Source organism: Bos taurus, chromosome 8 (assembly GCF_002263795.3).
Source record: "Bos taurus isolate L1 Dominette 01449 registration number 42190680 breed Hereford chromosome 8, ARS-UCD2.0, whole genome shotgun sequence".
Classification (NCBI taxonomy): Eukaryota; Metazoa; Chordata; class Mammalia; order Artiodactyla; family Bovidae; genus Bos; species Bos taurus.
The window spans coordinates 6329079-6351733 of NC_037335.1; the positions used below are offsets into that span (position 1 = coordinate 6329079).

The window sequence follows — 22655 nt, forward strand, 5'->3', positions numbered from 1 at the left end:
CTTTACCACTGAGTCACCTGGGGAGCCCAGAATAGGCTACAGTGTGATAAATTATTCCAGGGTAAAAAACAAACAAACAAAAACTATGATTTTTGAATCATTAACCTCTCATACTTTCTAAGAATCAAAATAAATGTTTCCAAAGTTGTATAGATGAAAAAGTATACTCAAGGGAATTCTCTGGCAGTCCAGTGACTAGGATTTTGTGCTTTCACTGCTGAGGGCCCTGGTTCAATTCATGGTTGGGGAACTAAGATCACACAAGTCTCAGAGTGTGGGGAAAAAAAGAAGAAAAAAAAATGTAGGCTCAGAGATACAATAAAATCACTAAGTAAAATAAATGCATTTCCCTTCAACAGTTAATTAATACTATTAATGCTATTGCCCACCAAACCATTTTCCATTTGACCAAATGGAAAAAATCATACTGGACTGAGATCCTTTCAAATGAAAATGCATGATTGTCAGCATTTTCATTTTTTGTTGTTGTTAGAATTTATTTATTTATTTTTTTTTTTTCTTTTTATTTTAATTGGAGGCTAATTACTTTACAATATTGTATTGGTTTTGCCATACATTGACATGAATGAGCCATGGGTGGACATGTGTTCCCCATCCTGACCCTCCCTCCCACCTCCCTCCCCACCCCATCCTTCGGGGTCATCCCAGTGCACCCTCTGGATGCATCCTGGTGCATCCCAGTGCACCAGCGCTGAGCACCCTGCCTTATGCATTGAACATGGACTGGCGATCTATTTCACATATGGTAATATACATGTTTCAATGCTACTTTCTCAAACCATCCCACCCTTGCCTTCTCCCACAGAGTGCAAAAGACTGTTCTATATATCTGTGTCTCTTTTGCTGTCTCGCATATAGGGTTATTGTTACCATCTTTCTAAATTCCATATATATGTGTTAATATACTCTATTGGTGTTTTTCTTTCTGACTTACTTTGCTCTGTATAATAAGCTCCAGTTTCATCCACCTCATTAGAACTGATTCAAATGCATTCTTTTTAATAGCTGTGAGCATCTTCATAAGGGTAGGAAAGGGGAGAGTACATTGTACTGCATGGTACATTAATTCATATACTATAAAAATAAATTAATCAATTATGCAGTGGTTTGTTCATTTATAGAGTATTAAGTCAGTCTGAAAGAATCTCAGATGATTATAAAATTAAAAGAATGATACTAGGAAAAAAACTTTTAAATAAGTTTATTAAAAGAAGACTTAACCAGTGATCTTTTAACAGAAAACTAAGTTGAATAGATTGAACAAAACTAGCACAAAACTAGTTCAGCGTTAGAGTGTCACTTATTCACTTTTATTTTGGCTTCAAAACTGATGCTGGGAAAGATTCAGAGCAGGAAGCAAAGGGGTCTACAGAAGATGAGATGGTCATATACCATCACCAGCTCAATGAACATGAGTTTGAGCAAACTCTGGGAGATAGTGAAGGACAAGGAAGCTGGGTAAACTGCAGTCCATGGGGTACCAAAAAGTTGGACACAACTTAGTGACTGAACAACAACAGTAAGTGGTATCATATGATATTGTCTTTGTCTGACTTATTTCCTGAGAATAATGTGTGATAAAGAGGTTTTCTAAAGATTTGTTTTGGGCTGATTTATCTGGGAAAGGCCAAAAACATTTTAAAGACTTCCTCAATATATGAAGATAATATGTGAAAAATCAACATCATAGTAATTCTTCCAAAAGCAAATACACAGTTTCATTTTTGGTATGGAGGTAACAAGAAATAAATATTGTAGGCATAGATGTCAAAGCATTAACAGAGATACCAGAATATATCGAGAAAAGTCTCTGCTATACCAGGACAAATACCAGGATAGTGAGATGAATGATTCATCTTTGAATGACCTTTGAAAAGTCTCATTAAAAAAAAAAAATCCTACCCGCTCCTTCGCCTGCTGTGTCCACAAGTCCGTACTCTGCATCTGCTTCTCTATTTCTTCCCAGTAGCACTGACATAAATACACTAAAATGTGTGAAACAGATAACTAGTGGGAAGCTACTGTATAGCACAGGGAGTTCAGCATGGGGCTCTGTGACTAACTAGAGGGGTGGGATGGAAATGGATGGGAGGGAGGCTTAAGAGGGAGGAGATATATGTATGCATATAGCCAATTCATAAAGCAGAAACCAACACAATATTCAAAAGCAATTATCCTAGAATTAAAAAAAAAAATTAAATGCTTCATTTAAAAAAACTTTTAAATCCTGACTTGCAGGAGGACTTGGTACAACTGAAGACGCCCTGTTCCCATGACCTTGCTCTTATATTCATAACATCATTGTTAAATACTTAAAAACAGCCCATGTGAGTAAAAGGGTTAAATACCTTCTAGATTTTAATACTAATCTCTACCATGTTCAATATTTCTGGAAAAAAGATAAAGAGATAGCACTAATATAACAGCCAACCTGAAATTCAGACACCCAACAAAGAAAAGAACTCCTTCAAGACACTAAGTTGCTACCACAGGACTAAAAACTGTCTTCAAAGGCTGTCAAAACCACCCAGCTGGGTTCTAAGGTAAAATATAACGTAAAGTAGTGGATTCTGAGGTAAAATCTGATAGGAAGTAGGGGGTTGTAAGGTAAAATGTGGCAGAAAGTAGGGAGTTTTGAGGTAAAATCTTGCAGAAAGTAGGGGATTCTAAAGTAAAATCTGACAGAAACTAGGGGATTCTGAGGTAAAGTCAGATGGAAACTAGGATTTTCTGAGGTAAAACCTGATAGAAACTAGAACATACTGAGGTAAAATTTGACAGCAACCAGAGGGATCTGAGGTAAAATCTGACAGAAAGTAGAGGGTTCTGAGACAAAATCTGATAGCTAATAGGGTTCTGAGGTAAATCTGACAGAAACTAGAGGGTTCTGAGGTAAAATCTGACAGAAACTCAAGGATTTTGAGATAAAATCTGACAGAAACCAGAGGATTCTAAGGTAAAATCTGAAAGAAACTAAGGCATTCTGAGGTAAACTCTGACAGAAAGCAGGGGATCCTGAGGTAAAATCTGACAGAAAGTAGGGAATTCTGAGGTAAAATCTGACAGAATCTGGGGGTGCTGAGGTAAAATATGGCAGAAACTAGAGGGTTCTGAGGTAAAATCTGACAGAAATTTGGATTACTGACATAAAAATGAAAGAAACCAGGAGGTATCTGAAGTTTAAGGAGAAAGCATTTTTCTTATTCTATTTATAGTTTATAGATCTCTGAGAAAGCCAGTGAAAAGAAAGACATCAGAGCTATTAGGAGATTTTTCTACATTTTTATTGATTTTAATGAATGAGATACTTGCATTTTGCAAAGGAGATGATGAATTGTAGGGACTGTGAAGTTTAAAAGAACCTATATCTCAGCTATAAATCCCATAATGTGGGTACAATTCCCTTTGTTTAGATCTCTTAACTTTTCTCCAAGCAATGCATTGCCCATTTTGGACTTGTTCACATGTTTAAGCTGTATTTATGTATCAGAATTGTGTTTTGGTGAAGCAGATGATGAAGACATGGAGTTCTTTCAGAATGTAAAATGTTAGTCCTTCAGTCATTTCTGACTCTTTGCAATCCCATGGACTCTAGCTTGCTATGCTCCTCTGTCCATGGAATTCTCCAGGCAAGAATACTGTTGTGGGTTGTCATTTCCTTCTCCAGGGAATCTTCTGACTCAGGGCTCAAACCTGGGCCTCCCACATTGCAGGCAGATTCTTTACTGTCTTAGCTACCAGGGAAGCTCAGAATGTAAAGAGAAAACACAAATTTATAGGAGTCAAAAACTAACCTGAGCTTCTAAAATATTCACTCATATTTAGACAGGGACAGCACACAAAATGCTGAGGATATTCATCTTGGAAAAATTTTGCAGTTTTTTTTTTAAACTTTACAATATTGTATTAGTTTTGCCAAATATCGAAATGAATCCACCACAGGTATACCTGTGTTCCCCATCCTGAACCCTCCTCACTCCTCCTTCCGCATACCCTCCCTCTGGGTCGTCCCAGTGCACCAGCCCCAAGCATCCAGTGTTGTGCATCGAACCTGGACTGGTGACTTGTTTCATACATGATATTATACATGTTTCAATGCCATTCTCCCAAATCTCCCCACCCTCTCCCTCTCCCACAGAGTCCATAAGACTGATCTATACATCAGTGTCTCTTTTGCTGTCTCGTACACAGGGTTATTGTTACCATCTTTCTAAATTCCATATATATGCGTTAGTATACTGTATTGGTGTTTTTCTTTCTGGCTTACTTCACTCTGTATAATAGGTTCCAGTTTCATCCATCTCATTAGAACTGATTCAAATGTATTCTTTTTAATGGCTGAGTAATACTCCATTGTGTATATGTACCACAGCTTTTAAGAATAAAGAGGAAAATTCTACAAGCTTCCCGAAAGGGTGTGGGGAGAGGGAGAGACAGAGAGTCTACAAAGAAACAAGAATCCTATTGCATTAGATTTTTATGAGTCAGATGCTAGACAACAGTGAAGCAACTTACTCAGATATTTAGATTTCTGTGGGAAATGTTTCAATCTAGATTTAAAATTATATATAGTGCATATATACATATATATGTGTGCAGTTTTATTTTTGAAGATGTCCATATGGTGCAATAATCAATATACTATAAATACATATAACTTACATAATTGCTTTACATTGTTAGTTTCTGCTAATACAACACAGTGAATCAGCTGTATGTTCACATATATCCCCTCCCTCCTCGGCCTCCCTCTCACCACCAACCCCAGATATATGTGGATACAACTTACCAAAGAGAAGACTCCCGCCTCTCTTCCCACCCTCTCCCTCAACAATTTCATTTATTGTTTGCGTATGCTTTTAACATTTCTTTGTAAATATATTAGCCTCCTTTCTTTACTAAAACTGCTGCTCTATTACTTTTTAATCACAACATAAAATGTTGGAGGTCTCACCATTTTGGTACCAAAATCTTGGTCACATCACTGTTCTTAACAGCTTCCTAGGACTGTGCTGTGTAGATCCACCAGAGTTCGTGCTTTCAGTCCCCTATTGCTGGCCTTGAATGGTTTCCATGCTTGTATGTGTTATAAACAGTCCCACAATTAATAATACTGTGTAAATGTTTTAAAATATTTCTTAAATATCCATATGTATCTGTACGATTACTTTATAGCAGTACTACTAGATACGGTTAAATGCACTTAGGTAAATAATATCAAATTTCCTTCCTAAAATGTCATTCTGTCTTGGAATCCAGAACAATGTATAAGAACAGTCGTTTTCCCATAATTTTGCTAGAAGAATATGTCAACTGTTAGGATTTTTGTCAACAAAAAATGTAAAACATGGTATCTCAGAGTAGATTAAACATGATTTCTCATACTTCCACTGTTGAGGTATAGCTTCCTTTCCTATGTTTGAGGACATATTAGTATTTATCTGCAAATAATCTTACCTGCATTTTGTTGGGGTTGTTAGCCTGTTTTATCTCAGTAACTAAGAGTGATTTATATATTAGGGAATTAGCCTTTGTTAATGAATGAGTTACAATCCCCACCTTCCAATCATCACCCATTTCTCATTTATCCTTTGAATTTTTGTATGGCATGGGGTTACTGATATTTCTCCTGGCAATCTATATTCCAGTTTTTACACTCCATGAAAACGTTCTTGACTTTTCTCTGGGAAAAATTGTCATTCTTGTCTTTAATTTTTCATTATATTAGTAAAGGTCAGCCCCATTTCAAGGATATAATTTCTTGATGTTTTCTTGTAGCTTTTGTATAGTTTCATTTTCAAAATTTCAACTATCCATTCATTCAGAATTTGTCTAGTGTAAGATTTGCAATGTTAACTGACTCCAGATGGCCAGGTGATCCATCTAACACTGTTGATCAAAAGTTTATATTTTTTTAGTTAACAGAAAAATTTTGACTACACCAAAGCCATTGACTGTGAGATCACAACAAACTGGAAAATTCTTAAAGAGTTGAGAATACCAGACCACCTTAACTGTCTCCAGAGAAATCTGTATGCAGGTCAAGAAGCAACAGTTAGAACTAGACATGGAACCATAGACTGGTTTCAAATTAGGAAAGGAGAATGTCAAGACTGTATGTTGTCACCCTACTTATTTAACTTATATACAGAGTACATCATGTGAAATACTGGGCTGAATGAACCACAAGCTGGAATATAGATTGCTAGGAGAAATATCAATAACCTCAGATATGCAAATGACACCACCCTTATGGCAGAAACCAAAGAGGAACTAAAGAGCCTCTTGATGAAAGTGGAAGAGGAGAGTGAAAAAGTTGGCTTAAAACTCAACATTCAGAAAACTAAGATCATGGCATCTGGTACCATCACTTCATAGCAAATAGATGGGGAAACAATGGAAAAAGTGACAGACTTTATTTTCTTGGGCTCCAAAATCACTGCAGATGGTGACTGCAGCCATGAAATTAAAAGACGCTTACTCCTTGGAAGAAAAGCTATGACCAATTTAGACAACATATTAAAAAGCAGAGACATTACTTTGCTGACAAAGGTCCATCTAGTCAAAGGGATGGTTTTTCCAGTAGTTGTGTATGGATGTGAGGGTTGGACCGAAAAGAAAGCTGAGTGCTGAAAAATTGATGCTTTTTTGGTTTGCTTTGTTGTGTTCTTTTTTTAATTTATTTTTTAATTGAAGGATAATTGCTTTACAGAATTTTGTTGCTTTCTGTCAAACCTCAAGATGAATCAGCCATTGGTATACATATATCCTGTCCCTTTTGAACATTCCTTGCATCCCCCTCCCCACCCCACCCCTATAGGTTGATAGAGAGTCCCTGTTTGAGTTTCCTGAGCCATACAGCAAATTCCCTTCGGCTATCTATTTTACATATAGTAATGTAGGTTTTGTAAGTAATGTAAGTTTCCAAATACGAAAGGGAGTACATCAAGGCTGTATATTGTCACCCTGCTTATTTAACTTATATGCAGAGTACATCATGAGAAACGCTGGGCTGGAAGAAGCACAAGCTGGAATCAATATTGCCGGGAGAAATATTGATAACCTCAGATATGCAGATGACACCACCCTTATGGCAGAAAGTGAAGAGGAACTAAAAGCCTCTTGATGAAAGTGAAAGTGGAGAGTGAAAAAGTTGGCTTAAAGCTCAACATTCAGAAAACAAAGATCATGGCATCTGGTACCATCACTTCGTGGGAAATAGATGGGGAAACAGTGGAAACAGTGTCAGACTTTATTTTTTTGGTTCCAAAATCACTGCAGATGGTGACTGCAGCCATGAAATTAAAAGACGCTTACTCCTTGGAAGGAAAGTTATGACCAACCCAGATAGCATATTCAAAAGCAGAGACATTACTTTGCCAACAAAGGTCCATCTAGTCAAGGCTATGGTTTTTCCAGTGGTCATGTACGGATGTGAGAGTTGGACTGTGAAGAAAGCTGAGCTCCCAAGAATTGATGCTTTTGACCTGTGGTGTTGGAGAAGACTCTTGAGGGTCCCTTGGACTGCAAGGAGTTCCAACTTGTCCATTCTAAAGGAGATCAGCCCTGGGATTTCTTTGGAAGGAATGATGCTAAAGCTGAAACTCCAGTACTTTGGCCACCTCATGCAAAGAGCTGACTCATTGGAAAAGACTCTGATGCTGGGAGGGATTGAGGGCAGGAGGAGACGGGGACGACAGAGGATGAGATGGCTGGATGGCATCACCGACTCAATGGACGTGAAACTGAGTGAACTCCGGGAGTTGGTGATGGACAGGGAGGCCTGTTGTGCTGCGATTCATGGGGTCGCAAAGAGTCAGACATGACTGAGAGACTGAACTGAACTGAATGTAAGCTTCCACGTTACTCTTTTTATACATCTCACCCTCTCCTCCGCTTTCCCCATGTTCATAAGTCTATTCTGTATGTCTCTTTCTCCATTGCTGCCCTGTAAATAAGTTCTTCGGTACCATTCTTCTAGATTCCATATATATGTATTCAGTTCAGTTCAGTTCAGTTGCTCACTTGTGTCCAACTCTTTGCAACACCATGAATCGCAGGACACCAGGCCTCCCTGTCCATTACCAACTCCCGGAGTTTACTCAAACTCACGTCCATTGAGTCGGTGATGCCATCCAGCCATCTCATCCTCTGTCGTCCCCTTCTCCTCCTGCCCCCAATCCCTCCGAGCATCAGGATCTTTTCCAATGAGTCAGCTCTTTGCATAAGGTAGCCAAAGTACTGGAGTTTCAGCTTTAGCATCATTCCTTCCAAAGAAATCCCAGGGCTGATCTCCTTCAGAATGGACTGGTTGGATCTCCTTGCAGTCCAAGGGACTCTCAAGAGTCTTCTCCAACACCACAGTTTAAAAGCATCAATTCTTGGGCACTCAGCTTTCTTCACAGTCCAACTCTCACATCCATACATGACCACAGGAAAAACCATAGCCATGACTAGATGGACTTTTGATGGCAAAGTAATGTCTCTGCTTTTGAATATGCTATCTAGGTTGGTCATAACTTTCCTTCCAAGGAGTAAGCGTCTTTTAATTTCATGGCTGCAATCGCCATCTGCAGTGATTTGGGTTTAGAATATGATATTTATCTTCTTTCTGACTCATTTCACTATGTATATTAGGTTTTAGGTTCATCCACCTCATCAGAACTGACTCAAATGCATTCCTTTTTATGGGTGAGTAATATTCCATTGTGTATATGTACCACAACTTCTTTATCCATTCATCTGTTGATGGACATCTAGGTTACTTCTATGTTCTAGCTATTGTAAATAGTGTTGCAATGAACAATGGGATACATGTATCTTTTTCAATTTTGGTTTCCTCAGGGTATATGCCTAGGAGTGACATTGCTGGGTCATATGGTGGTTTTATTCATAGTTTTTTAAGGAATCTTCATACCATCTTCCATAGTGGCTGTTTCAATTTACACTTCCACCGACAGTTCAAGAGCATTCCCTTTTCCCACATCCTCTCCAGCATTTATTGTTTGTAGACTTTTTGAGGATGGCCATTCTGACCGATGTGAGGTGATATCTCATTGTAGTTTTGATTAGCATTTCTCTAATAATGAATGATGCTGACTATCTTTTCATGTGTTTGTTAGCCATCTGGTTATCTTCTTTGGAGAAATGTCTGTTTAGGCCTTTTCCCCACATTTTTGATTTTTTTTTTTTCTTCCTGGCATTGAGTTGTATGAGCTGCTTGTATATTTTGGAAATTAATCCTTTGTCAGTTGCTTCATTTGATATTATTTTCTCACATTCTGAGGGTTTTCTTTTCACCTTGCTTGTAGTTTCCTTTTGTGTTCAAAAGCTTTTAAGTTTAATAAGGTCCCACTTGTTAACTTTTATTTCCTTTACTGTAGGAGGTGGGTCATAGAGGATCTTGCTTTGATTTATGTCATCGAGTGTTCTGCCTATGTTTTCCTCTAAGAGTTTTATACTTCCTGGTGTTACATTTAGGTTTTTAATCCATTTTGAGTTTATCTTTGTGTATGGTGTTAAAGTGTTCTAATTTCATTCTTTTACATGTAGCTAATGGAGAAGAAAATGGCAACCCACCCCAGTATTCTTGCCTGGGAAATACTGTGGACAGAGGAGCCTGGTGAGTTACAGTCCATGGGGTTGCAAAAGAGTCGAACACAACTTAGCAACTAAACTAAACAACAACATGTAATTATCCAGTTTTTCTAGCACCGTTTATTGAAGAGGCTGTCTTTGCCCCATTGTATGTTCTTGCCTCCTTTGTCAAAAATAAGTTACCCAGAGCTGCATGGGTTTATTTCTGGGTTTTCTATCTTCTTTCATTGGTCTATATTTCTGTTTTTGTGCAAGACAGTATCATACTGTCTTGATGACTGTAGCTTTGAAGTATAATCTGAAGTCAGGAAGGTTGATTCCTCCAACTCCATTCTTCTTTCTCAAGACTGCTTTGTCTATTTGGGATCTTTTGGGTTCCCATGTGAATTGTGAAATTTTTTGTTTTAGTTCTATGAGAAATGCCATTGGTAATTTGATAGGGATCACATTAAGTCTGTAGATTGTGTTTGGTAGTATAGTCATTTTCACAATATTGATTCTTCCTACCCAGGAACATGGAATATCTCTCTATCTGTTTATGTTGTCTTTGATTTCTTTCATTAGTGTCTTTTAATTTTCTGCAGTTCTTTTGTCTCCTTAGGTAAGTTTATCCCTAGATATTTTATTCTTTTTCTTGCAATGGTGAATGGGATTGATTCCTTAATTGCTCTTTCTGATTTTTCATTGCTGGTATATAGAAATACAAGTGATTTCTGTGTATTGATTTTGTATCCTTCAACTTTGCTAAATTCACTGGTTAGCTCTAGTAATTTTCCAATGCTATCTTTAGGGTTTTCTATGTACTGTATAACATCATCTGCAAACAGTGAGAGCTTAACTTCTTTTCTGATCTGAACTCCTTTTATTTCTTCTTTCTTCTCTGATAGCTGTAGCTAGGATTTCCAAAATTATGTTGAATAATAGTGGCAAAAATGGATGCCCTTGTCTTGTTCCTGATCTTAGGGGGAATGCTTTCAGTTTTGTACCATTGAAAATGATATTTTCTGTAGGCTTATCAAATATGGCCTTTACTATGTTGAGGTAGGTTCCTTCTATGCCCATTTTTTGAAGTGTTGTAATCATAAGTGGGTGCTAAATTTTGCCAAAGGGCTTTTCTGCATCTATTGAGAGTATCATATGGTTTTTATCTTTCAATTTGTTAATGTGGTGTATCACATTGATTGATTTATATATATTGAAGAATCCTTGCATTCCTGGAATAAACCCAACTTGATCATGGTGTATGAGCTTTTTGATGTGTTGCTGAATTCTGTTTGCTAAAATTTTGCATCTCTGTTCATCAGTGATATTGGCCTGTGGTTTTCTTTTTTTGTGTTGTCTTTGTCTGGTTTTGGTGTTGGGGTGATGGTGACCTCAAAGAATGAGTTTGGAAGTGTTCCTTCCTTGGCAATTTTTTGAAAGAGTTTTAGAAGGATAAGCATTAGCTCTTCTCTAAATGCTTGATAGAATTCTCCTGTGAAGCCATCTGGTCCTGGGCTTTTGTTTTCTGAGAGATTTTTGATCACAGCTTCAATTTCAGTGCTTGTAATTGGGTTGTTCAGGATTTCTATTTCTTCCTGGTTCAGTCTTGGAAGATTGAACTTCTCTGAGAATCTGTCCATTTTTCCCAGGTTATCCATTTTATTGCCATATATTTTTTCATAATAGTCTGTTATTATCCTTTGTATTTCTGCATTGTTTGTGGCAACCTCTCCTTTTTCATTTCTAACTTTGTTGATTTGATCCTCCTCTCTTTTTATCTTAATGAGTCTGGATAAAGGTTTGTCAATGTTGTTTATCTTTTCATAGAACTAGCTTTTAGTTTTATTAATCTTTACTATTGTTTCTTTCATTTCTTTTTCATTTATTTCTGCTTGGATCTTTATGATTTTTTTCCTTCTACTAATTTTGGGGACTTTTTTGTTCTTTTTCTAGCTGTTTTATGTGTAAAGTTAGGTTGTCTAGTCGATGTTTTTCTGTTTCTTGAGTTAGGATTGTACTGCTATAAACTTCCCTCTTAAAACTGCTTTTGCTGCATCCCATAGGTTTTGAGTTGTCATGTTTTCATTGTCTTCTGTTTCTAGAATTTTTTTAATTTCCCTTTTGGTTTCTTCAGTAACCTTTTGGTTACTTAGAAATGTGTTGTTTAATCTCAATGTGTCTGTGTTTCTTACAGTTTTTTTCTTTAGTTGATATCTAGTCTCATAGTGTTGTGGTCAGAGAAGATGCTTGATACAATTTTAATTTTCTTAAATTTATTGAGGTTTGATTTGTGGCCCAAGATGTGGTCTATCCTGGAGAATGTTCCATATGCACTTGTGTATTCTTCTGATTTGGGTGGAATGTCCTGATGATATCAATGAGATCCACCTCATCTAATGTATCATTTAAGACATGTGTTTCCTTATTAATTTTCTGTTTTGATGATCTGTCCATTGGTGTGAGTGGGGTGTTAAAATCGCCTACTATTATTGTGTTACTGTCAATTTCTCCTTTTATGTCTGTTAGTGCTTATCTTATGTATTGAGGTGCTCCTGTGTTGGGTGCATAGATATTTACAGTTGCTATGTCTTCCTCTTGATCATTATGTAGTGCCCTTCCTTACCTCTTGTAATCGTCTTTATTTTAAGGACTATTGTGTCTGATATGAGGATTGCTACTCCAGCTTTCTTTTGCTTCCCATTTGCATGGAATATTGGAATATATTTTCCACCCTCTCACTTTCAGTCTATATGTGTCTTGAGATCTGAAGTGCATTTCCTGTAGACAGCCTATATATGGGTCTTGTTTTTGTATCCATTCAACCAGTCTGTGTCTTTTGGTTAAAGCATTTAAACCATTTACATTTAAAGTAATTATTGATATATATGTTCCTATTGCTATTTTCTTAATAGTTTGGGATTGATTTTGTAGATCTTTTTTTCTTCTCTTGTATTTCTTGACTATATAAATCTATTTAATATTTGTTGTAGTTGGTTTGGTGGTATTGAATTCTCTTAACTCTTGCTTGTCTGAAAAGCTTTTTATTTCTCCATAAATTTTGAATGATATCCTTGCTGGGTACAGCAATCTTGGTTGTAGATGTTTCCCTTTCACTACTTTAAATATATCCTGCCATTCGTTTCTGGCCTGCAGAGTTTCTGCTGAAAGATCAGCTGTTAAGCATATGGGGTTTCCCTTGTATGTTACTTGTTGCTTCTCCCTTGCTGCTTTTAATATTCTTTCTTTGTGTTTAGTCTTTGTTAGTTTGATTAGTATGTGTCTTGGCATGTTTCTCCTTGGGTTTATCCTGTATGGGACTCTTTGTGCCTCTTGTACTTGATTGACTATTTCCTTTTCCGTGTTGACGAAATTCTCAACTATAATCTTTCAAAAATTTTCTCATACCCTTTCTTTTTCTCTTCTTCTTCTGTGACCCCTATAATTCGAATGTTGGTGCATTTGACATTGTCCCAGAGGTCTCAGACTGTCATCAGTTCTTTTCATTCTTTTTACTTTATTCTCCTATTCAGAAGTTATTTCCACCATTTTATCTTCCAGCTCACTGATTCATTCTTCTGATTCAGATACTCTGCTATTGATTCCTTCTAGAGTAGTTTTAATTTCATTAACTGTGTTGTTTGTCTCTGCATGTTTATTCTTTAATTCTTCTAGGTCTTTCTTAATTGAGTCTTGAATTTTTCTCCATTCTGTTTTTAAGGTTTTTTTTCATCTTTACTATCATTATTCTGAAATTTTTTTAGGTAGTTTGCCTATTTCCTCTTCATTTATTTGGACTTCTGTGTTTCTAGTTTGTTTCTTCATTTCTGTAGTTTTTCTCTGCCTTTTCATTATTTCTTTTTAACTTATTGTGTTTGAGGTCTCCTTTTCCCAGGCTTCAAGGATGAATCCTTTCTTCCTTTTGGTTTCTGCCTTCCCAAGGTTGGTCCGGGGGTTGTGTAAGCTTCATATAGGGTGAGATTTGTGCTGACTTTTTGTTTGTTTGTTTTTCCTCTGATGGACAGGCTGAGTGAGGTGGTACTCCTGTCTGCTGATGATTGGGTTTGTATTTTTGTTTTGTTTGTTGTTTAGATGAGGTGTCCTGCACAGGGTGCTACTGGTGGTTGGGTGATTCTGGGTCTTGTATTCAAGTGGTTTCCTTTGTGTGAGTTCTCACTATTTGATACTCCTTAGGGTTAGTTTTCTGGTAGTCTAGGGTCTTGGGGTCAGTGCTCCCACTCCAAAGTCTCAAGGCTTGATCTATGTTCAGGAATGAAGATTCCACAGGTGGGTTTGTTATGGCATTAAAACAAATATCTGAAAACCAAAGATGAACTCCAGACAAATGGCAGTTACAAAATCAGGCAAATAATAATTAAAATAATGGAATATACACATATACATATACACTCATGAGCAAAGTCAAAACAGTCTAACAAAAATAAAGTATGGTAGATTGACCCAGCAAACTAAAGAAATAAAAAATTATATTTACCAGTGAAGAACAAAACTAACTAAAGCACAAACTAGAAAACAAAACTAAAGCAAGGTGCCAAGTGGGGAATAAAGCAATGAAAATAAAACAAGTAAATATATTGAGAGGAAAGAAAAGAAAGAAGGAATAGTTATGCAAAGTTAAATAGAGATAGATGAAGAAGATTTATAAACATTAAAGATTAATTGCAAGGGGAAAAGAACAGTAGGAAAAGCAAACAAATGAATAAATGTAGGAAAAAATAATAATAGGTTAAAAATTTTAAGAATTAAAATTATAAAAAAGAGAAAAGAAAAAAAAGGGAAGAAGAAAAAAAACAAAAAAAGGAAAATCCCATAGAACTGCAAAAACCCAACACAGAGACAGAGGTTTATAACAACAGTAAAAAGTGTGATTTAATATACACATATACATATACACTCATAAGCAAAATCAAAATAGTCCCAGAAAAATAAAGTACAATAGATTGATCTGGCAAACAAAGGAACCAAAAATTATATCTACAAGAAGAAAACTAACTAAAGCATAAACTGGAAAACAAGTTTATAAAGCAAGGCACCAGTTGGACATTAAAGCAATGAAAATAAAATTAACAAATATGTTAACAAGAAAGAAAAGAAAGAAAGAATAGATATGCAAAGTTAAATAGAGATAGATAAAGAAGATTTATATACATTAAAGATTAACTCAAGGGGAAAAGAACAGTAGGAAAAACAAACAAAGGAATAAATGTAGAAAAAATAATGATAGGCTTAAAAAATTAAAATTAAAAAAAGAGAGAGAGACAAAAAGGAAAATTCCACAGAACTGCAAAAGCCCAATGTAGAGACAGAGGTTTATAGCAACAATAAAAAATGTGACTAGGGGAAAAAAAAGAAAGTTCAAAAGCTTAATTGGATTTCATAGTGCTAATAAAGTCAACAACTACAACAGAGGGTGGAAGAAAAGGAAAAAGAAAAAGAAAAAAATCCAAAAGAATCTACAGAACAAATCAAAACATAAGAATAATAAATGCTTTTCTTGAGTCACTGCTGTCAGAGTCTTTTCCCTAGCTAGAAGTCACAGTCCACCTCACCTCCCTAGGACGCCCTCCTACACTCTTCTGATCTCTGGACCTGTGTGGGAAGCTCAGATTCTAATCTGGTCCTACTCCAGTGTTTTCTTGCCACCGATGTTCACAGCTATCAGAACTAGTGCGTTTTCTTTTGTGGGAGCTCTCTATGACATTTTATATATTGCATAGACATAGAGTCTGCCTAGTTGATCGTGTGGATTTAATCTGCAGCTTGTACAGCTGGTGGGAATGTTTTGGGTCTTCTTCCTTAGCCATACTGCCCTTGGGTTTCAATTGTGGTTTTATTTCCACCTCTGCATCCTGGGGTTTGCTCCTGAGGCTGCCCTTGAGGATCTGGGTTTGCCCCCATGAGGGCCAGGTGTGGAGGTAGTGCAGCTGCTTGGGTTGCAGGGGTTCTGGCAGCACCAGGTACTCAGGGGGAGTTGGCAGCTAGGGCAGCAGGAAATATAGTGCTCTAGAAGGGTATGGCAACCAGTATTGGCCAGTACGCTCCAGTATTCTTGTCTAGAGAAGCCCCCCTCCCTGACAGAGAAGCCTGGCAGGCCACAGTCTACAGGGTCGCAAAGATTTGGACACTACCAAAGTGACCCTGTGTGTATAGATGCAAGACTTTTTTGCCTGTGGCAGCTCTGCCCCAGTGAGTGTTGAGCGTGAAGGTGGCACAGCTGCTTGGCTTGTGGGGACCCTGGAGGTGCCAAGTGTGCAGAGACATGGACTGTCTCCACCACAGGAGTTATGGCCCTATCAAAGTCTTTTTTCAAGCCTCATGTAGCTGGCGATCAGAAGGCCTCTTTGGCCAGTCTTTCTCCATAGGTCCACCCATTCAGGCACTTAGAGGGTTCCTTTGCCTGGGGTCCTTCTCTGTTGTTCAGCGCATCAGGCACATAGAGAGGCCCCCCCGGCTAGGACCCTACTCTGTAGATCAGTGCATCAGGGACTTAAAGGGGCACCCTGGGTGGGGTCCTACTCTGTAATTCAGTGTGTCAGGCATTTGATGAGCCAGCCTCTCTTTTGTTGAGCTGCTGATGCGGGCATGTGTGGAGAGAGAGGCTATGGTGTTGGCTCCACCCCCTACGCCTGACTCAGCAGTATTGCCTTGCTTCCATGGCTGCCCAGCTTTCCTCTACAGGCATTTTCCACCATAATCTCCTCTCTCAGCTCCTCTTAGATCAATCTGTCTCTCTGCAGTCAACAGCAACCTTGCCCTGGTATTTCTCCACAATCCCTAAACTCCAGTTGCCAGCTGCTCTGCCTTCCAGGGGACCTGCATCCCTGTCCAGAGTATGTATGGCTGTGGCAATGACCATCTGATTCTCATTCCGTTTAGGCTGCCACAGATCAGCTGTTTCACTCTCAGCCTTAAATGTTTCTCCTCTGACTCAGATGATTGCCGTGATGTGGGGACCGGACCCCTGCTTCAGTGCCCCCACTGGCTGAGGGCAGATCCAGCCTTACTAACACTCCTGTTTTCCCTCCTAGTTCCTTTGTCCTACCAAGTTTTGTGTGGTTCTTTATATTCTTCTCCACTATTTAGGTTCTCCTGTCTGCTCTCAGCTGGTGTTCTGCATGCACTTCTGCATCTGCAGGTGTATTCCTGATGTACCTGTGGAGAGAGATGTACTCCACATCCACCTACTCCTCTGCCATCTTGTACTCCCAGAATTGATGCTTTTGAACTGTGGTATTTGAGAAGACTCTTGAGTGTTCGTTCCTTGGACTGCAAGGAGATCAAACCAGTCATTCCTAAAGGAAATCAGTCCTGAACATTCATTGGAAAGACTGATGCTGAAGCTGAGACTCCAGTGCTTTGGCCACTTGATGGGAAGAACTGACTCACTGGAAAAGACCCTGAAGCTGGGAAAGATTGAAGGAAGGAGGAGAAAGGGACGACTGAGGATGAGATGGTTGGATGGCATCACCAACTCAATGGACATGAGTTTGAGCAAACTCCAGGCTTTGGTGATGGACAGGGAAGCCTGGTGTGATGTGATCCATGGGTTGCAAACAGTTGGACATGACTGAGTGACTGAACTGAGCTGAATTAACAGAAACTATGGATTAATGTTTATTTATAATTTCACATTGGGGAAGGCTTTTCTAACCATAATATATAATCCAGCAATCATGGAAAGATAAGACTGATACTTCAGGATACATGAAATTGGAAAGCTTCATTTTTACTCACTGTTTTCCAATGACACCTTTATCACATATTAAAATCCTGTATATATTTTTATTTTTGATATTACTATTTTGGATTGTGTCTCCTTACACATAAGCACAACACTATTCTACCTACTGAGGTTTATAATAGACTCCATGTCTGTTAGAACTCATTTCTGCTCTTTGTTCTTTGTCCAAGTTTATTTAGCTAAACTGCCCAATTTTTATGTGAACTTTAGAATCATTTTATCTGGTCCCAGTACCATTTAAGATCACATTACATTAATGCAAAAGAATTTAGGAAAAATAGATGCCATTGATATTGACTCTTTCTCTCTCTGACTGTGATATGTTTTTCTATTAGTTTAAGTTTACTTTTATGTACTGTAGGAGTGGTTTGAAGTTTCTTTTCATATAGAGTTTGCACATACTGTGCTAAGTTTAGGCGTGTGGCTTTATTTTTTATGCTGCTAGTAAGAATGAGGTCTTTCATTATATCTTTGAACTGGTAGTCTCATGTTTGGTGGTTTGGTTGCTAAGTCGTGTCTGACTCTTGGGAACCCAAGGACTATAGCATGCCAGGTTCCTCTGTCCATGGGATTTCCCAGGCAAGAATACTGGGGTGGGTTGCCTTTCCTTCTCCAGAGGATTTTCCTGAACCAGGATCAAACCCACGTCTCCTGCATTGCAGTTTTATTTTTAGATAAATTCTATTTGTGTCAAATTCTATTTCACCAAGTCACTGTATTATCTCATACTTGCAGGCTTTTGCTTTCTTACTTAATATCTTAGTGTTTTGCAAAAAACACTATGTTAACTGCAAATAGTTTTACCTCCTCCTTCCCAATATTTATATCTCTAATTTTCTTCTCTTGTCTAAGTTATAGCTTCATCTCTTTCAGACAACATTAAATTGTCATAATGTTAGTGGATATTCATTCTTGTTCTTGACTTTGGTGAGAGAATCTGTAGTATTTCCCCATTAGGATGATGCTGACTTTTCGACATTTAGCTATATGTCTATGTGTAGATAATCAAGTTAAGAAAGAAACGATAAAATGATTCCTGTATTGTCAATGTTTTTAATAAAAATGAATGCTTATTTTGTCAAATGCCCTCTCAGAATCCATACAGATAATAATATAATCTATATGAATAGCTTGATAGTATTGAATCAGAGGGTATATGGTTCTTGCTTCTATCTGCTCAATGCTCTGCAAACCTAAAACTACTATAAAGTCTATTAATTAGAAAATAAACTTGTATATATATTTAAAGAAAGAGTGGCATAAATTTCAAGATTCGATATCAACTGAGAATGACTGATGAGAGAAGGAAAATGTTTAGAAAGAGAAAAAGAACTTGTTAGCCTTGACCTTATTAAAGTTGCTATGGAATCACAAAGCTTCAACAGAAGTACATTTCCTTCTATATAAATTCAATATCTTTTAGAGGTTTTCAATTTTCTGAGTTAACTTGTACAGACCTACATAAACTTGATTAAAGTCAGAGACTATAAATCAATGTTCCAACTTTAATAATGTAAAAACTATAATGTAACAACAAAAACTGGAAAGTAGAGGTGAATAAAAAAGGGGAGAGAAGTTGAATGTGTGTTTTAACTATTTTTTAAAATGGTAAGATAGTGACTAAAATTGACAAAGAAATATATGCATATTTTAATGACATGAAAACAGTTTTAAGAATGAAAATCATATAATAAAGTTTAAAAGTCAGTATAAAGGGGAGGTGATATTTGGTATGTGTTAATTCCACACATTTTCACAAAGGAGAATAAATCCACTGAAACTGATTAATTTCCTTGGGATACACTGTACCCCTTGAATTGGAGCCCACTATGAATCCAACTATGAATCTAGAATAAATTCCATTTGGAAAATGTATCAAACTCCCTTAAGTCCAACCAGGATATTTCCTAGGTGTTTGGGATTTTGTTTCTTTTTAGATTTGTGATTTAAAAAAATAAAAATAAAAAGGATGTATATGCTGGATAGAGAGAAAGAATATTTTCAGACATTTTAGAAGTGAAAGGATTCTCAACCTCATTCCACACTCCAAGGTGTTTGGTATGTAACCTTATAGACTTTTCTGTGTGTAGATATACATGTACACACTCACACAAATATAGTTCTACTCAAACATAATATGCCACAAAAGTTTATGATCTCAAAGTGTCATCTACAATAATATGGTGGAAATGAAATCCAAGAGAGTTATCAACCATGCACAGTGGCAAGTATTGATTTATCAGAGATCATAGTTGCTGTAAATATTGCCAAAGAGTTTTGAACCTGTAAATAAGAGGTAATGTTTAAAATACAATTCTATATGACATTAAGGCTTTATGGGAAGACTTATTGCAAGTAGGGCCTAAAAAGATGACATGGTCAAAAATAGGAATTCAAATATTAAAAAAAAAAATAAGCTCTTCCCCGGTGGCTCAGTGGTACAGAATCTGCCCGCCAGTGCAGAGACACAGGTTCAGTCCTTGAGCCGGAAAGATCCCACATGCTGTGGAGCAACAAAGCCCGTGGGCCACAACTATTGAGCCCGGGCTTTAGAGTCCGGGAGCCGCAACTACTGAAGCCTGTGTGCCCTAGAGCCCAAGCTCCACAAGAGAAGCCGCTGCAGTGAGAAGCCCGTGCATCACAATGAGAGCAGCCCCTACTCTCCACAACTAGAGAAAAGCCTGTGCAGCAACTAAGACTCAGCACAGCCAAAAAGTAAAAATAAATAAACAAATAAAATTACTTAAAAAGAAAAATAAGGAGAAAATTAAAAATGAAACATGTTGCATTGTGTCAGGAACATACATGCTTAAATGAACCCAAACATACACAAAGGCACACACCTACAAACACACACAGCTAAAGAGAGAAGGGGCCTCAGAGGAGGAATAGATGAAGGAAAAAGAAGAGGGTGAGCAGGATGGAGAGGAGAGAGGAGGTTACGCGGGAGGAGGGAAGGAAGGGGACGTTGAACCAGCTATTACACATCAAATAAATAGTCCTTTCTCTCTCCAGAGATTTGAGAGATGACTTATCATCAGTTATCAAGCAGGGAGAATCTGAAAATAAAAGGGATAAGGTCAGCACTGGCTGTATTAAAAATTAAAATGGATCCAGCTCGAAAGGAATAAAATTATAGGCAAAAAGTATTCTATGCAAGAAGGTCTTGAACCAAATCACTCAAAGGTAAATACATATCGAACACAGATGCTGCAAAGTATATATTAGCCTCCATGTTCCCTCAAAACAGCAGGTTTATGACAGTCACTAAATAAATAAATAGATGCAATGGATACCATAAAATAAGTGATCCCAGGGGAATGGTCTGTAAACTGGAGCTTTGTCTACAATAAATGCACCATGGCTGAAGTAGAGAGATTCTTTTTACAAAGTAGAGAGATGAACTAAATACATGAAATGCAACATTTAAACTACTGTGACATAAATAATATAGAAATAAGAAAATTTTAATAAAGTATGCTTTAAAAGCCTCTATGCTTATTATTTGGTGGAAGTGCACAATGCAACAGCCTTCACTCCACTGAACTTACTTACTCTTCTCCCTTTAACAAAGCAACTCTGGGAAAATAACTATGAAGACATCATTCTAAATTAAAATTTGAAATAGCGAAACAAATTCTTTCCAAAATTGAGCGTATAAGACTTAGGTTGAACTAAGAAGAAAAATGGAGGGTAAATGTCAGCCAGTTGTTGATACTTTTTGCTTGTTCCCTGTTCATTTCTTACTCTTAGCCCTTGAAATCTTCTCATTCTGCCTGTGATGATACTTACAAAAAAGGGCTGCATCTCCCAAAGATGTCTTTGAACAAGTTAATCTTGCTGAATTGCTAATGTGTCTATAAAAATTTTTTTTAATCCTTAATGCAAACATTTACCAAACGTTCAGCAGAATTCTAAGCATCTTACATGTGTTCATTCATTTAATTCTCCCAGCACTCATATGAGATGGATACTCTCATCAGCCACGTTTGACAAATGAAAAGTTGCGAGGACTGAAAGTGAAAGTGAAGTCGCTCAGTCGTGTCTGACTCTTTGTGACCCCATGGAGAGTGTAGCCTACCAGGCTCCTCTGTCCATGGGATTTTCCAGGCAAGAATACTGGAGTGGGTTGCCATTTCTTTCTCCAGGAGATCTTCCCGACCATGGATGGAACCCGGGTCTCCCACATTGTAGGCAGACACTTTACCATCTGAGCCACCCCAGGAAATGAAATAACTTGCCCAATGTATGGTGCCAGGAAGAAGAAGAGAGCCAACTTTTAAACCCATAATGCCTTTCCACTTCCAAGCAAAACAGCTAACTGCTGAGGTGCTTGCATGACTAGAAAAATGAGACACACCTATTGTCTTTCATAAACAAGACTGAGCTTAGACACTTGACTTGGGGGAATCATGAAGGAATAAAGACCCTCAGAAGGAAGAGAATGTTGACTCTTAGAAGAGAGAGGCAATGTGTAGAATATGTGGGAGGCTCCTGGTTGTGTGGGAACTTGTTGTCACATCACTTCTCATCAGATGTGTGACTTCCAACACTCCTTTGCTTCTGGCCACAGGTGAAGCAAGGGGAGAAATAGTATTGAAAATGGAAAATAAATTTTGAGATTGCAGATGGTCGTTTGGGGGCATAATTATTACACAGATTAATTAAGATAAACCTAGACCACCTGAAAATATAAAAGCTAAAAAATATTCTAATATTTCTTACTAGAATTAAATTTTGGAGGATAAAAAATCCCATTCTAGAACACCTGTATACTATGCTTTAATGCAGCTGTGATGTATGCAGTACTTTGATATTTTTCCAAAATGTTTTATTTCTAATAAATTTTGAAATTACCAAAGAGGGTAACCAATTCAATGGACATGAGTTTGAGCAGACTCTGGGAGATGAAGGATAGGGAAGTCTGGCATATTGCAGTCCATGGGATCACAAAGAGTCGGACACGACTTAGTGATTGAACAAAAACAAAAGAGGTTAACGATAATTTCTTTCTCATTTTACACTTTTGTAAATTGCTCCTTATTTTATAAAATTGTAATGATCCAAAAATAACAATTTTATCTGCAACTTTACTAAATTAAAACCCTTGCATTCTTTTTTCATTGATTTCCCAGTTATCAGATTTGCCAAATGTAGCATCTGTTTATATTATATACCTTAAATATAGATATTTGTTTACCTAGTAATATTCACAAGATACACAAAAGAAGATATCTATAAGGTCTGAAATTGTTTACCCCATAAAAAACAAACTGATAAAACAATAGACTAATCA

The 22655-nt window shown here is 37.4% G+C and overlaps 1 long non-coding RNA gene across 1 annotated transcript in view; it reads left to right on the forward strand.

The window, feature by feature from the left end:
- The window catches only part of LOC132345915 (uncharacterized), a 65694-nt gene extending 45666 nt beyond the window's left edge, over positions 1 to 20028 (forward strand). The window contains exon 3 of the long non-coding RNA XR_009495499.1: positions 16702 to 20028. This is a non-coding gene — a long non-coding RNA (uncharacterized lncRNA). The remainder of the gene's footprint in view (positions 1 to 16701) is intronic.
- The last annotated feature ends 2627 nt before the right edge of the window (positions 20029 to 22655 follow it).